General features: G+C 45.1%; 5 non-coding genes and 3 pseudogenes across 5 annotated transcripts; all 8 read left to right on the top strand.

Moving 5' to 3' along the window:
• Positions 1-4051: 4051 nt before the first annotated feature.
• LOC143499845 (U2 spliceosomal RNA) lies at positions 4052-4227 on the top strand (annotated as a pseudogene).
• Positions 4228-4881: 654 nt separating this feature from the next.
• On the top strand, positions 4882-5000 carry LOC143499946 (U5 spliceosomal RNA). Its single transcript, XR_013126482.1, has one exon. It is a non-coding gene; the product is annotated as a U5 spliceosomal RNA (small nuclear RNA).
• A 6027-nt stretch (positions 5001-11027) lies between these two features.
• Positions 11028-11255, top strand: LOC143499856 (U2 spliceosomal RNA; annotated as a pseudogene).
• Positions 11256-11930: 675 nt separating this feature from the next.
• Positions 11931-12049, top strand: LOC143499945 (U5 spliceosomal RNA). Its single transcript, XR_013126481.1, has one exon. It is a non-coding gene; the product is annotated as a U5 spliceosomal RNA (small nuclear RNA).
• A 163-nt stretch (positions 12050-12212) lies between these two features.
• LOC143499807 (U2 spliceosomal RNA) lies at positions 12213-12403 on the top strand. The gene has a single exon (XR_013126411.1). It is a non-coding gene; the product is annotated as a U2 spliceosomal RNA (small nuclear RNA).
• Positions 12404-13082: 679 nt separating this feature from the next.
• Positions 13083-13201, top strand: LOC143499944 (U5 spliceosomal RNA). The gene has a single exon (XR_013126480.1). It is a non-coding gene; the product is annotated as a U5 spliceosomal RNA (small nuclear RNA).
• Positions 13202-13364: 163 nt separating this feature from the next.
• Positions 13365-13458, top strand: LOC143499911 (U2 spliceosomal RNA; annotated as a pseudogene).
• A 419-nt stretch (positions 13459-13877) lies between these two features.
• Positions 13878-14064, top strand: LOC143499853 (U2 spliceosomal RNA). Its single transcript, XR_013126444.1, has one exon. It is a non-coding gene; the product is annotated as a U2 spliceosomal RNA (small nuclear RNA).
• Positions 14065-14421: the final 357 nt, after the last annotated feature.

Below are 14421 nucleotides of genomic sequence, written 5' to 3'. Positions count from 1 at the left end.
ACCCCCCGGTCCTGGACTTCTTCCACCCCAGCAGAAAAACAATGGAGGTGGTTTTAGGAATTGAAGAAGATGACTAGTTTTAATGAGTTTTAATGGGTTTTATTGGATCAAAATATAGTACCTTTGTTATGTTCAGGATGTTGGGTTTTTTCCTTCTTTTAAACGTGCTCATGTCTCTCACAATCGCCACTATAAATGTGAGAAGTGTGAAGGCACCTCTAAGAGCACAGAGTATTCTATCTTTTTTAGAAACAGTTAATGCAGATGTATTTTTATTACAAGAGTGTGCGATCCCATTTCTGAAATCCTACAGAGAGTGGGAGCAGCGCTGGGCTGCAGGTCCCTCCCTCTGGAGCGGATCGCACTACAACAAGGCTGATGGTGTGGCAATTTTAATTAGGAACTCTAGGATTATGGTGAAGGACTGCACCGTGGTGAGGGATGGGCGGGCCCTTTTAGCAAATTTGCATTTTTTAGGGAGGGATTTTAAGGTTTTAAATGTGTATGGTTTTAATGAAAAAGAAGAGAGGTACGAATTGTTTGGGGATTTGCAGCCCCACATGCTGGGGAGGGTCCCTTTGATAGTGGGTGGGGATTTTAACTGTGTTTTAACTGGCAAAGACAGGAAAAACGTTGGAGATGGTTTTAAACTAGATAAAACGTCTGGGAGGTTGACCAACCTGAAAGTGGATTTTAAATTAGTCGACTGTTACCGGACCATGCATCCACAGGAGGAGGGCTTCACCTGGTCGAGTGGTGATGGTTCCCGGGCCTCCAGAATTGACTACATTTTTACACGTGACTGCCCGCCATCAGATGCTAGATTGATCCCCATGTTTTTCTCAGACCACGCCTTACTGTCTTGCACCCTTTCTTTCCCCACAGATGTGACGATAGGGGGAGGGCTGTGGAAGCTAAACTGCTCCCTGTTGCTGGAAGAGGAAGTAAGAGAAGAATACAGGGAGCAGTACAAGCTTTGGCAGTCCCTCCAAGACTTGTACAGTACACGAGCACAATGGTGGGAGATGGTGAAGGGGAGGACCAAGACTTTTTTTAGAAGGGTGGGAAGTTTTAAAAAGAAGAAACAGGGAAGACGCATGTTGGGGCTGCAAAAACGGCTGCAGAGGTATTTTAATTTGGTAAATCATGGGTATGATTTTAAAGAGGAAATAAAGAAAGTAAAGGAAGAGATGATGCTTTTAACAGAGGAGATGAGTAAAAAGTATATAATGACTTGTAAAGAACAGGAATTGGAAGAAGGGGAAAAGTGTACACGGTACTTTTTTAAGAAAACTATGGCCCGGGGCCGGGGGATGACTGAAGTAAAAGATGGGAATAAAAAACAGGATACAAACCATGGGATTATGGGGGTGGTAGAAAGGTTTTATGAAGATTTATATGGTGAAAAACAAACACACAAAACAACAATGGAAGAAGTGACAAATTTATTGGAAAATACAATTAAAGACAAGGAACTTTTAACTACAGATTTTACGACTGAAGAACTACAAAATGTTTTAAAAGGTTTTAAAACAGGGAAGTCCCCGGGAGAGGATGGGCTCCCCGTGGAGTTTTACAAAACCTTTTGGGACATTTTAGTAGGGGACCTTTTATGTATTTTCACAGACTTCCAGACTTCTGACGTTTTACCTGACAGTTTTAGGTCAGGGATAGTGACTCTATTACACAAAAAAGGGGAAAAATCAGAGATCCGAAATTGGAGACCCATCACACTTTTAAATGTTGATTGTAAGCTTTTTAGTAGAATTTTAGCAAGACGGATGTCATTGGTTTTAGAAGACGTGATCCACCCAGATCAAGTTTGCGCAGTGCCGGGGCGGAGGATCACGGACAACTTGATCCTGATCCGTGACTCCATCTGTTATGTGAGAGACAGAAACATTCGGTTATTAGCATTAAATTTAGATTTCGAAAAAGCTTTCGATCGGGTCTCACACCAGTACCTGTTTCAGGTACTGCAAAAGATGGGGTTCCCGGGGAGGTTTATAGCATGGGTGGGCCTGTTGTATAAAGACATCAATAGCAGAATTCTGGTAAATGGGCACCTCTCCAAGGCGATTACTATTCGCTCAGGAGTACGGCAGGGTTGTCCCTTATCCCCGCTCCTGTTTGTCACATGCATGGAACCACTGGCGCAAATCTTGAGAAGGGACCAATGGATCAATGGACTGACTCTGCCAGGGGGACTGACGGTGACATGTTCATTATATATGGACGACGTGACAGTTTTATGCACAGACATGGTGTCGGCCCAGAGGACCCTAGAGGTAACAGAATGGTTTGGGAGGGCCTCTGGAGCCAAACTGAACCGAGACAAGACTGAGGCACAGCTCTTCGGACCATGGACGAACATACCAACTGTTTTAGGGGTAAATTTTAAAGAAACAAATATCAGGATTTTAGGGGTGAAATTTGACCGGGCAGGAGGAGGGAGTGGAAATTGGACAACAACTTTAGGGAAAGTGAGACAGAGACTTGGACTGTGGGGATTACGACAATTGACTCTGGAAGGGAAAATTTTAGTAATAAAAGCAGTGATTTTACCTTTGCTTTTATTACTGTGCTCTGTTTTTAGTCCTCCAAGGAGCTTTCTTTTAGGATTGGACCGGGCAATTTTCTATTTCCTGTGGGGGTCCAAGTAGGAGCGCCTGAGGAGAGAAACAGTAAAGAAGAGGCCTGAAAACGGAGGGAAAGGGCTCCCAGACCCCCACCTGTTTTTAGGCAGCAAATTTGTTGCAGCACATATAGCATACGCAACATCCCCATCCAGGACCAAGACAGCCATTATGGCTCGGTTCTGGATGGGGTCTTATCTGTACAAATTAGGCATTTTAAAACCAGATCTTAGAACACCAGTGTCTTTTAAATTGCCGCATGATTACCTTTTTATTAAAAAGTTTTTAACAAAATACAATTTAGAAAAGTGCACGATTCAGGAACTAACGAACGCAAAAACTCTGGTCTCCCTTGTTCAGGACCGCGAGGAGGTGAGCAGAGTGGTGGGGATGACAACGGCGGAGGCTCGAAGAGTGTGGGCAAACGCAGCCCACCCGGCCCTCCGGAACAAACAGAAGGACCTTACCTGGATGGTGGCCCATGAAGTCCTCCCGGTCCGGGCGGTGATGCACTCCCGGGGCATGGGGGCAACGGCAGTGTGCCCACGGCCAGGCTGCGGCCAGCCTGAGACCGTGCGGCACGTCCTTTGGGAGTGCAGCGTGGCCAGGGACCTGTGGGCCGCGATCGGCCCCCTGAAATGCCCAAGCCTGCCAGCAGGGGAGGTCCTCCCGCAAGTTTACCGGGTAGCGGTGAACGGGGTGGGCCAGGGTGTAGAAAAGTTGCCATCAGATGAATTCAAGACACTCTGGCTCGCCCTCACAAGCGTGACGGCCGCACTGTGGACCTCCCGCAACCTGCTGGTGGGGAAGCGCGTCACGGTGCCCCTCCACGCTATGAAAAAGATGGCAACTACAACGCTGCAGGTGGCGCCGGACGTCGCCATTTGGAGGAGGGGGCCGAGGTCACACGCAGGGAGGTCCCTGCCACCACCGACCGGGGCTCCCGCCGACGTTTCCTGAGGGGACATGGATGCCTGAAAGGAGACAGCGGGCACAGGGGAGGACTTCCTCTGGAGACGCACAGGAAGGGGCCTCGACGGAGGGCGGGAGGAGCTGCGGACGTACGCACCTCACCTCCCGGCTGGCGTCATCTCTGCCTTCCTCTCTCTTCGTGGTTCTGGGCAGGGGTTGCAATATATCTGAAAAAGACAATGTACAAAGTAGTGAATCTGACATTGAAAAGGTTTTATGATATTAAACTGTTTTGGACTTTTAAAGGCATTTTAAAATGCTTCTATAATAAAAACCTTTTTATGTACTGTTTTAACAGATGCAAGGATGTGGCTTTTAAAAGTGAAAAGATTGTAAGAATGGTTTTAAAATGCATGACTATTATGTCTTTTAACCATCTTTTTTATCTAATGTGTATGCTGTCTTTTAACATATAAGTGACGTTGTATTTATTGGTGTAAAGTATCAATAAACATTGTCAAAAAAATCTGTTCTTATCAGTTTAATATCTGATACGTCCTCTATATGAGGACTTCATATTAAATGGATTTTTAGAACAGGGAGGCGAAACAGGGGCTTGCCCCGTTCGCCCCACGCATCGACCTGGTATTGCAGTACCTCCAGGAACGGTGCACCTTCCTAAACGTGTGGAAAAGAAAGAGTTTGTTGCTGGTTGTATGGTATGATCAGCCTGTTTATTTTAATGAATTTGTAATATATGTGTGTGTGTGTGTGTGTGTGTGTGTGTGTGTGTGTATATATATATAATATTATATTATAAAACTTTATTTTTACATTTGTTGGTTGATTTGTCTGTCTGTCTCTGTCTGTCTGTCTGTGTGAATAAATAAAACAAAGCAGCCAAAAGCGCTCACTCCTTTAAAAAAAACCAGAATAAGTAAGAATGAAGGGGAGTGAGTGGTCTCTGTCTCTCTCACTGCCTTGTCAGCTGGTCACAAATGCAGTGCGAGCGGAGGCCACTCCCCTTTCGGCGGTTTGCAGTTTTCCCTCCGTTTTTGTTCTTTTTTTTTTTTTTTTTTTTTTTTTTTTTTTTTGAGATTGTTACTGTTTTTTCCCCTCCCCTCTCTCTCTCTCTCTCTCTCTCTCTCTCTCTCTCTCTCTCTCTCTCTCTCTCTCCATTATAGCCTGCCAGCCCTGCCTGCCTGCCTGCCTGCCTGCCTGCCTGCCTGATGTTGCCAACAAGCCACAGCCCCGCAGGCTCCTCCCTTGTTACCGCGAACAAACGAGCTAGGCTTTAGGTTGGCGTAGCGGGACGCCTGAGCCTACATGGCTATAGCTCGGGTTTCTCTTCATTCACGCACAAATCTTTCGCCTTTTACTAAAGATTTCCGTGGAGGGGAACGTCAAAGAGTCAAATTGATTTTTTGGAGCGCTCTGCCTCCGGGCAGGGCCGCAACAATCTGTACAATGAGAATGTGTATAAACGTAGGGGTGGGCGTGGCACGAAGGGAAGGGTGAGCGTACGTACGGCTGGAAGGAAGGAAGGGCGCTGTCTCCGCGGAGGGGAGGCCTGTGCCGGCGAGGCCGGCGCCCAGGCCAGCGCCCATTTCAGGTTATCGCTTCTCGGCCTTTTGGCTAAGATCAAGAGGCGGAGAAGGGATCGACTCTTTGCTAGAGAAGACTGCAGCCGGTTCAGTGGCGGCGGCCATCTTGCTCAGAGAGTTATATTGTAATTGAATGGTTTAAGATAGAAATAAGTTTATTGGTTTGTTAAACTTTCCTTTTTTGGTGTTCTTTTTCCTTTTTTCTTTCCTCTCTTGTGTTGTCTTCCTTTTTTCTTTTTTCTTTTTTTTTCTCTTTCAGAGTGCCATTGGAACACTGATTTACAAGGGATTGCTGTTTCCAAAGGTAAGTGGGCCTTTTGGCCCTGGTCTCCCTCTTTTCTTTACTTATATTCTATTACTGGCTATTCTAAATTTTGAAGAAAACGTGGACTATTGGTAGTCTCAGCATGGCGGCTAACGCCGGTCTAAGGAGACACCACAGTGTCCGGTTCCTCTTTAAAGAAGAACCCAATACAGCTACATTACCAATGTCTAGACTAGACTTTTCACGAAGGCTACTCCAAAAGACACTTGGTTTCTCACCCATTGAGCTGAACTGTGTTATCACACTTCCTCAGAACAAAGGGTTTGATGTAAGTTTTCAGACGGCTGCTTTCTTGAATGATTTCTGGAAGAAAATGGGAAATGGGAGAAAAGAGTTTGACAAGTTTAACATTGAAAAATTAACAGATAACTCAAAGAAAACTGCAATTATAAGGATGTTTAATGAAACAGTGAGTGGGGAGGATATTAGTGTGTGGTTAAGCAGGTATTGTACAGTCACAGGAAAACCGGTCAAGGTCTTTGATGAAGATGGTGTTTGGACCTGTGCATGGCGGGTACCCATACAGCAGTGGCCAGACCCCAATGGGTATCTGGGGCTAAAACATCTGCCCCAGATGATCATGCTGGGTGGAAATAGAGGCTATGTCTTTTATCAGAACATGCCCAAGTTATGTAGAAAATGTGGTGAAATGGGGCACTTTGCAGAAGCATGCAAACAGGTATTTTGCAGGAAGTGTAGAGAAATTGGGCACACTTTTGAACAGTGTCCCAACAGCAGACGGTGCAATCTCTGTGGGGAAAACACTCACCTCTACAGGGATTGCCCAAAGTCGTTTGCTAACAAGCTAAAGGAAGCCAAGATGGCGACCAACATGGCCGACCAAGGAGGCAGCATGGCCGGGACCACAGATCGGGGAAGAAGGGAGGGGCCTAGCGTTTTGGAGGGAATCTTCAAACCGCCTCCCACCATGACCAACAGGGAAGAAGAGGCGGAGGTAAGTACTGAGGAGGTAAGGGGGGAGGAGCCAGGAGAGGGAAAGGAAAAAGAGATGGAAATAGAAGAAGAAGAACTTATTTCAATGGGTGTAGGGGATATGGGCCCTAGTGTTACATCCACCCCTAGAGAAGACACACATGGGGAAGAGGACGAGGACTTACCCTGCGCACAGATGCCAAAGAGAGCTGCAGAGTCTCCTTTGGAGGACCCACAGGGGAAGAAGACCCGAGCAGGAGGTGCCTCCGGGTCTTCCGAGGAACAAAGCAGTACTGAATGTCCTAGAAATTCATCAAATGAAATTTCTTCTTTTCATATCCAGCTAAAGTCACCTACTCTACACAAGGACAAGGCAGCACCGGGAGAGCAACGGACCAAGAAAAGACCACGAGAAAAAGGCAAGGACAAAACCGTAAAGGAAGAAGATGTGTCTAGGCTCATTTCATGAGAACCAGCACATGTAAAATAAAGGTTTGGTTTTCTGATTCATCTAAATAAATGTGTGTTAGGGATTCCCTCTCCTTTTTGTAATTTATTTATATATTAGTATTTTAATGAAATATTGTTTTCCATCTCTCTTTTACATGGCTATCACAATAGCTACAATAAATGTTAGAAGCATAAGATCATTAGTAAGGGCAGAAAATATTTTAGATTTTTTATATAAGCAAAAGGGGGATATTTTCCTGTTACAGGAATGTTCCCTACCTTTTTTACAAACTTACAAAAAATGGGAAGAGAAATGGAAGGGTGGAGTCTCTGTTTGGAGTGGGTCAAATTTTAACAGGGCAGATGGGGTAGCAGTTTTAATAAAGAATGCCACAATTACACTTAAAGAAGTGGAAATAATACAAGCAGGTAGACTTTTATCATTAGTTTTAACATGGATGGGGAAGGAGTTTAGGGTTTTAAATATATATGGATTTGCAGAGAAGCAGGAAAGAATGGAACTACTGCAAAGGTTAGAAATGTATATGTTAGGAAACACACCGTTGATATTGGGGGGAGATTTTAATTGTATTATTGACAAAGAGTGCAAACAAAAACAGAACACAGATTTTACGTTAGACAAAACATCTAAGTTTCTACAGAAATTAACTACAGATTTTAAATTGGTTGATAGTTTTAAACACACACACAGAAAAGACAAGGGCTTCACATGGCGGAGTGTAGATGGGAAGAGGGCATCTCGCATTGATTATGTATTCACTAGAGGGTGTGACGTGGTAAACACAGAGATGATACCTGTGTTTTTTTCAGACCACACCATGTTGAGATGTATCATTTCACTGGGAGATGGTGGGGACTTGGGGGCGGGGACATGGAAGCTAAATGTGTCACTATTGGATGATGTAGAAATACAGGCGGAGTATGTAAGAAAGTATGAGCAGTGGGGATCATTGCAAGTCTTTTTTGATTCCAAACTAGAATGGTGGTTGATGGTCAAAAAAAGAACAGCAGACTTTTTTAAAAAAATAGGACACCAAAAAAAGCAGAGGGAGCGATCTAAAATGAACGGCTTACAGAAGCGTCTACAACGCTATTTTTCTCTGGTGAATCAGGGGTATGATTTTCACAGTGAACTAGAGGAAGTGAAGAGGGAAATGGGGGCGTGTGCAACAGCGCGAAGCAAGGGAATTATTGCTAGAGCAAAGGTAAGGGACATAGAGCAGGGAGAGAAATGTACCAGGTATTTCTTTAAAAAAATCATGGATAAACAGCACATGATTTCATCTTTGATAACAGAGGGCGGAGAAGCGACGGACACGGCAGCAATTATGGAGGCAATAGAAAAATTCTATGGAAAATTGTACACAGCAGAACATATAAATGAAAAAATCCTGCAGGATGTTTTAAACCGTATGCACAGCAAAGTAAGCAATGTAGGAGGTTTGGCAAATGACATCACGATGGTAGAATTAGAACGGAGTCAAAAAAGCTTCAAAGCAGGTAAATCACCAGGATTGGATGGACTGCCAATAGATTTTTATAGAGTGTTTTGGAATATTTTAGCAGGGGATATTTTAGATATATGTCGGGAGGTGGATTCTATGGAAAAACTACCAGAGGCTTTTACTGAAGGGGTGGTTACACTTTTATTTAAAAAGGGTGACAGAAAAGACTTAAAAAATTGGAGGCCGATCACGCTTTTAAACCTTGACCTTAAGTTATTCAGCAAGGTCATAGCCACACGTATATCCGGTGTTTTAAAGGATTTTATTCACCCTGACCAGGTCTGTGCGGTACCGGGAAGGAAGATCACTGACGGTCTAATACTGATCAGAGACACCATCTGCCATGCGAGAGACAGACAAATGCGGCTTGTAGTACTAAATTTAGATTTTGAGAAAGCATTTGATCGGGTCTCGCACCAGTACCTGTTCCAGGTACTGCAAAAGGTGGGACTCCCTGGGCGGTTGATTAAGTGGGTAAGGTTGTTGTACAGAGACACTGTCAGCAGGATCATAGTAAACGGGAAGTTATCAAAGGCGATATCTTTAGATCGCGGTGTCCGACAGGGCTGCCCGTTATCTTCCTTGCTGTATGTAGCTTGCATTGAGCCTCTGGCGCAGATCCTGAGGCAGGATGACTGGATTCAGGGAATACACATACCTGGAGGTGGAGGCCTAGAGGCACGATGCATTCTCTACATGGATGATGTCAACGTGCTTTGTACAGACAAGGTCTCAGTGCAAAGAGTGTTTGAACTCACAGAATGGTATGGTAAGGCATCTGGTGCAAAGCTAAACAGAAGCAAATCCACAGCACAAATGTTTGGACAGTGGGGGGAAGAGAAGCTTCAAGGCATTGACTTACAGGTACAGCGCACAAACATCAAAATTCTTGGTGTCTGCTTTGATGAAGAAGGAGGAGGGACTGGGAACTGGGCAAGGCTTTTAACCAAAACCAGGCAGAAATTGGGGTTGTGGATGCTCAGAGACTTGACATGGGAAGGGAAAGTGTTAATCATAAAAGCTGTGATTTTACCATTGTTTTTATTAATATCTACTGTTTTTATGCCCCCAAAAGCTGTGATTTTAGGTGTGGAACGGGCCATCTTTTATTTCTTATGGGGCTCAAAATGGGAGCGTCTGAGAAGGGAGGTGGTGAAGAGAAGACCTGAAAATGGCGGAAAAGGAGTGCCGGACTTCCACTTGTTCTTAGGTAGCTGCTTTGTGGCCACACATTTCAAGTATGGGATGGCAGCAGGTGAGAACAAAACGGCAGCATGGGTCAAATTCAACTTGGGAACTTACCTTAGACGCCTGAAATTGATCAAGGTGGATTTGAGAGCGCCCGTGAGTTTTAATCTGTCTGGATGTTATGCTTTTATCCCACGTTTTATGCAGACTTTTAAATTGGAAGGGGAAACCGCACAAACATTGATCAGTCACAAGGCTATTCTGTCTTATGTGCAGGAGCGGGAGCCGGTGTGCCGGGTCAGGGGACTCGGGGAGGCCGAGTCCAAGGTGGTGTGGCGGAACGCCGCCCACCCAGCTCTGCTCAACGCCCACAAGGACCTGTCATGGATGGCCGCCCATGAGATCCTCCCGGCGAGGGCCGTGATGCACTCCCGAGGCATGGCAAAGAACTCCACCTGCCCGCGGCCCGGGTGTGGCGCGCCCGAGACCGTGAGGCATGCCCTCTGGGAGTGCAGTGCGGCCGGAGATCTGTGGTCAATAACCGGCACCCTGTGGTGCCCGAGCCTGCCAGCAGGTGCCGCCCATATACTGGATTACTGGAAAGCAGTAAACGGGGTGGGCTGGGGCCGACACGTGACACCAGCCGTGTTTGAGATGCTCTGGCCCACCCTAAACAGTATTAAAGACGCCATCTGGGCCGCGAGAAACCTGCTGGTGGGGAAGCGGCTGGAGCTGCCACTCCGGGGCAAAATGAAACTGGTGGAAGCCTGTCAGCGAACTTATGCAGCCCGCCGCCATTCGGAGGAGGGTGCCGGGACCAATGGGTAGGGAGGATCAAAGGCCGCCACGGTACCCGCTGCTCGCCGACGCACCCCAGACCATTTGGAGGAGCAGCGTGCATTGGTTTAAGAGGATCTCCGCTGGGCGGCCATACGGCAGGTCCGGGGGTGGGAGAGTGGGCGGCGACCCGAGGGACAGGCCTCCCGCTCCCACCCACTTCAGAAAGATAGTGTTTGCTTTGCATATTCCTTTTAGCTTTTATTACAAACCATGTAGGGATGGTGAATGTGCTTGTGCAACTTTGGGATGTCAAAGGCTGCCTAATAAGTGGGAGGAGGGCACAAAAGGACAGATGAAACCGCATGACGTTGCATACCACCTTGATGTGACCTGGTCTCATATGGAGGCCTCATTTTGGCAGCTGATTGGTGGTAAACCAAGAAGGGATTGGCTCTCATATGCTTTATTCCTTCAATGCTGCCATTGTACATGCATGTATGTGTGGGATACAAAGGATGGGAAATGCAATAATTGTACGACACCTATATTGTTTTCTACTATATACTTATTCATTGAAATGTATTTATTCACTTGTTGCATACTCTTTTTTAACTCCAAAAAACACACAACTTGTATGTAAAGTTTTTTATTGATGCAAAAATGACATGTACAAATTGCCTTTTGGTCATAAGATGATCTTTTATTGTAACTTGTGACAATACCCAATAAAAAAAAAAAAAAAAAAAAATCTGTTCTTATCAGTTTAATATCTGATACGTCCTCTATATGAGGACTTCATATTAAATGGATTTTTAGAACAGGGAGGCGAAACAGGGGCTTGCCCCGTTCGCCCCACGCATCGACCTGGTATTGCAGTACCTCCAGGAACGGTGCACCTTCCTAAACGTGTGGAAAAGAAAGAGTTTGTTGCTGGTTGTATGGTATGATCAGCCTGTTTATTTTAATGAATTTGTAATATGTGTGTGTGTGTGTGTGTGTGTGTGTGTGTGTGTGTGTGTGTGTGTGTGTGTGTGTGTGTGTATGTATATATATATATATATATATATATATATATATATATATATATATATATAATATTATAAAACTTTATTTTTACATTTGTTGGTTGATTTGTCTGTCTGTCTGTCTCTGTCTGTCTGTCTGTGTGAATAAATAAAACAAAGCAGCCAAAAGCGCTCACTCCTTTAAAAAAAACCAGAATAAGTAAGAATGAAGGGGAGTGAGTGGTCTCTGTCTCTCTCACTGCCTTGTCAGCTGGTCACAAATGCAGTGCGAGCGGAGGCCACTCCCCTTTCGGCGGTTTGCAGTTTTCCCTCCGTTTTTGTTCTTTTTTTTTTTTTTTTTTTTTTTTTTTTTTTGAGATTGTTACTGTTTTTTCCCCTCCTCTCTCTCTCTCTCTCTCCATTATAGCCTGCCAGCCCTGCCTGCCTGCCTGCCTGCCTGCCTGCCTGATGTTGCCAACAAGCCACAGCCCCGCAGGCTCCTCCCTTGTTACCGCGAACAAACGAGCTAGGCTTTAGGTTGGCGTAGCGGGACGCCTGAGCCTACATGGCTATAGCTCGGGTTTCTCTTCATTCACGCACAAATCTTTCGCCTTTTACTAAAGATTTCCGTGGAGGGGAACGTCAAAGAGTCAAATTGATTTTTTGGAGCGCTCTGCCTCCGGGCAGGGCCGCAACAATCTGTACAATGAGAATGTGTATAAACGTAGGGGTGGGCGTGGCACGAAGGGAAGGGTGAGCGTACGTACGGCTGGAAGGAAGGAAGGGCGCTGTCTCCGCGGAGGGGAGGCCTGTGCCGGCGAGGCCGGCGCCCAGGCCAGCGCCCATTTCAGGTTATCGCTTCTCGGCCTTTTGGCTAAGATCAAGTGTAGTATCTGTTCTTATCAGTTTAATATCTGATACGTCCTCTATATGAGGACTTCATATTAAATGGATTTTTAGAACAGGGAGGCGAAACAGGGGCTTGCCCCGTTCGCCCCACGCATCGACCTGGTATTGCAGTACCTCCAGGAACGGTGCACCTTCCTAAACGTGTGGAAAAGAAAGAGTTTGTTGCTGGTTGTATGGTATGATCAGCCTGTTTATTTTAATGAATTTGTAATATGTGTGTGTGTGTGTGTGTGTGTGTGTGTGTGTGTGTGTGTGTGTGTGTGTGTGTGTGTGTGTGTGTATGTATATATATATATATATATATATATATATATATATATATATATATATATATAATATTATAAAACTTTATTTTTACATTTGTTGGTTGATTTGTCTGTCTGTCTGTCTCTGTCTGTCTGTCTGTGTGAATAAATAAAACAAAGCAGCCAAAAGCGCTCACTCCTTTAAAAAAAACCAGAATAAGTAAGAATGAAGGGGAGTGAGTGGTCTCTGTCTCTCTCACTGCCTTGTCAGCTGGTCACAAATGCAGTGCGAGCGGAGGCCACTCCCCTTTCGGCGGTTTGCAGTTTTCCCTCCGTTTTTGTTCTTTTTTTTTTTTTTTTTTTTTTTTTTTTTGAGATTGTTACTGTTTTTTCCCCTCCTCTCTCTCTCTCTCTCTCCATTATAGCCTGCCAGCCCTGCCTGCCTGCCTGCCTGCCTGCCTGCCTGATGTTGCCAACAAGCCACAGCCCCGCAGGCTCCTCCCTTGTTACCGCGAACAAACGAGCTAGGCTTTAGGTTGGCGTAGCGGGACGCCTGAGCCTACATGGCTATAGCTCGGGTTTCTCTTCATTCACGCACAAATCTTTCGCCTTTTACTAAAGATTTCCGTGGAGGGGAACGTCAAAGAGTCAAATTGATTTTTTGGAGCGCTCTGCCTCCGGGCAGGGCCGCAACAATCTGTACAATGAGAATGTGTATAAACGTAGGGGTGGGCGTGGCACGAAGGGAAGGGTGAGCGTACGTACGGCTGGAAGGAAGGAAGGGCGCTGTCTCCGCGGAGGGGAGGCCTGTGCCGGCGAGGCCGGCGCCCAGGCCAGCGCCCATTTCAGGTTATCGCTTCTCGGCCTTTTGGCTAAGATCAAGTGTAGTATCTGTTCTTATCAAGGATGCCTGAAAGGAGACAGCGGGCACAGGGGAGGACTTCCTCTGGAGACGCACAGGAAGGGGCCTCGACGGAGGGCGGGAGGAGCCGCAGATGCACGCACCCCACCTCCCGGCTGGCTTCATCCCTGCCTTCCTCTCTCTTCGGGGTCCTGGGCAGGGGGGAACAGGGTTGTAATGCATATGAAAAGGACAATGCAAAATGTACTAATTATGAGGTTAAAAGGTTTTTATAATATTAAACTGTTCTGGACTTTTAAGCATTTTAAGATGCTTCTATATTAAAAACCTTTTAATGTACTATTGCAATAAATGTATAAATGTGGCCTTTTAAAAATGATGAAGTATGTATGAATGGTTTTAAAATGTATGTTTGCAATGTTTTTTATCCATGCTTTTATCCAATATGTATGCTGTCTTTTTAAAAATATAAGTGACTTTGTATTTATTGGTGAAATGTATCAATAAACTTTGTCAAAAAAAAAAAAAAAAAAAAAATCTGTTCTTATCAGTTTAATATCTGATACGTCCTCTATATGAGGACTTCATATTAAATGGATTTTTAGAACAGGGAGGCGAAACAGGGGCTTGCCCCGTTCGCCCCACGCATCGACCTGGTATTGCAGTACCTCCAGGAACGGTGCACCTTCCTAAACGTGTGGAAAAGAAAGAGTTTGTTGCTGGTTGTATGGTATGATCAGCCTGTTTATTTTAATGAATTTGTAATATGTGTGTGTGTGTGTGTGTGTGTGTGTGTGTGTGTGTATGTATATATATATATATATATATATATATATATATATATATAATATATTATAAAACTTTATTTTTACATTTGTTGGTTGATTTGTCTGTCTGTCTCTGTCTGTCTCTGTCTGTCTGTCTGTCTGTGTGAATAAATAAAACAAAGCAGCCAAAAGCGCTCACTCCTTTAAAAAAAACCAGAATAAGTAAGAATGAAGGGGAGTGAGTGGTCTCTGTCTCTCTCACTGCCTTGTCAGCTGGTCA

Source organism: Brachyhypopomus gauderio, unplaced genomic scaffold (genome assembly GCF_052324685.1).
Source record: "Brachyhypopomus gauderio isolate BG-103 unplaced genomic scaffold, BGAUD_0.2 sc136, whole genome shotgun sequence".
Lineage (NCBI taxonomy): Eukaryota > Metazoa > Chordata > Actinopteri > Gymnotiformes > Hypopomidae > Brachyhypopomus > Brachyhypopomus gauderio.
Note: the sequence above shows the minus strand (reverse complement) of the source record. Positions and strands in the feature narration are given on the sequence as shown.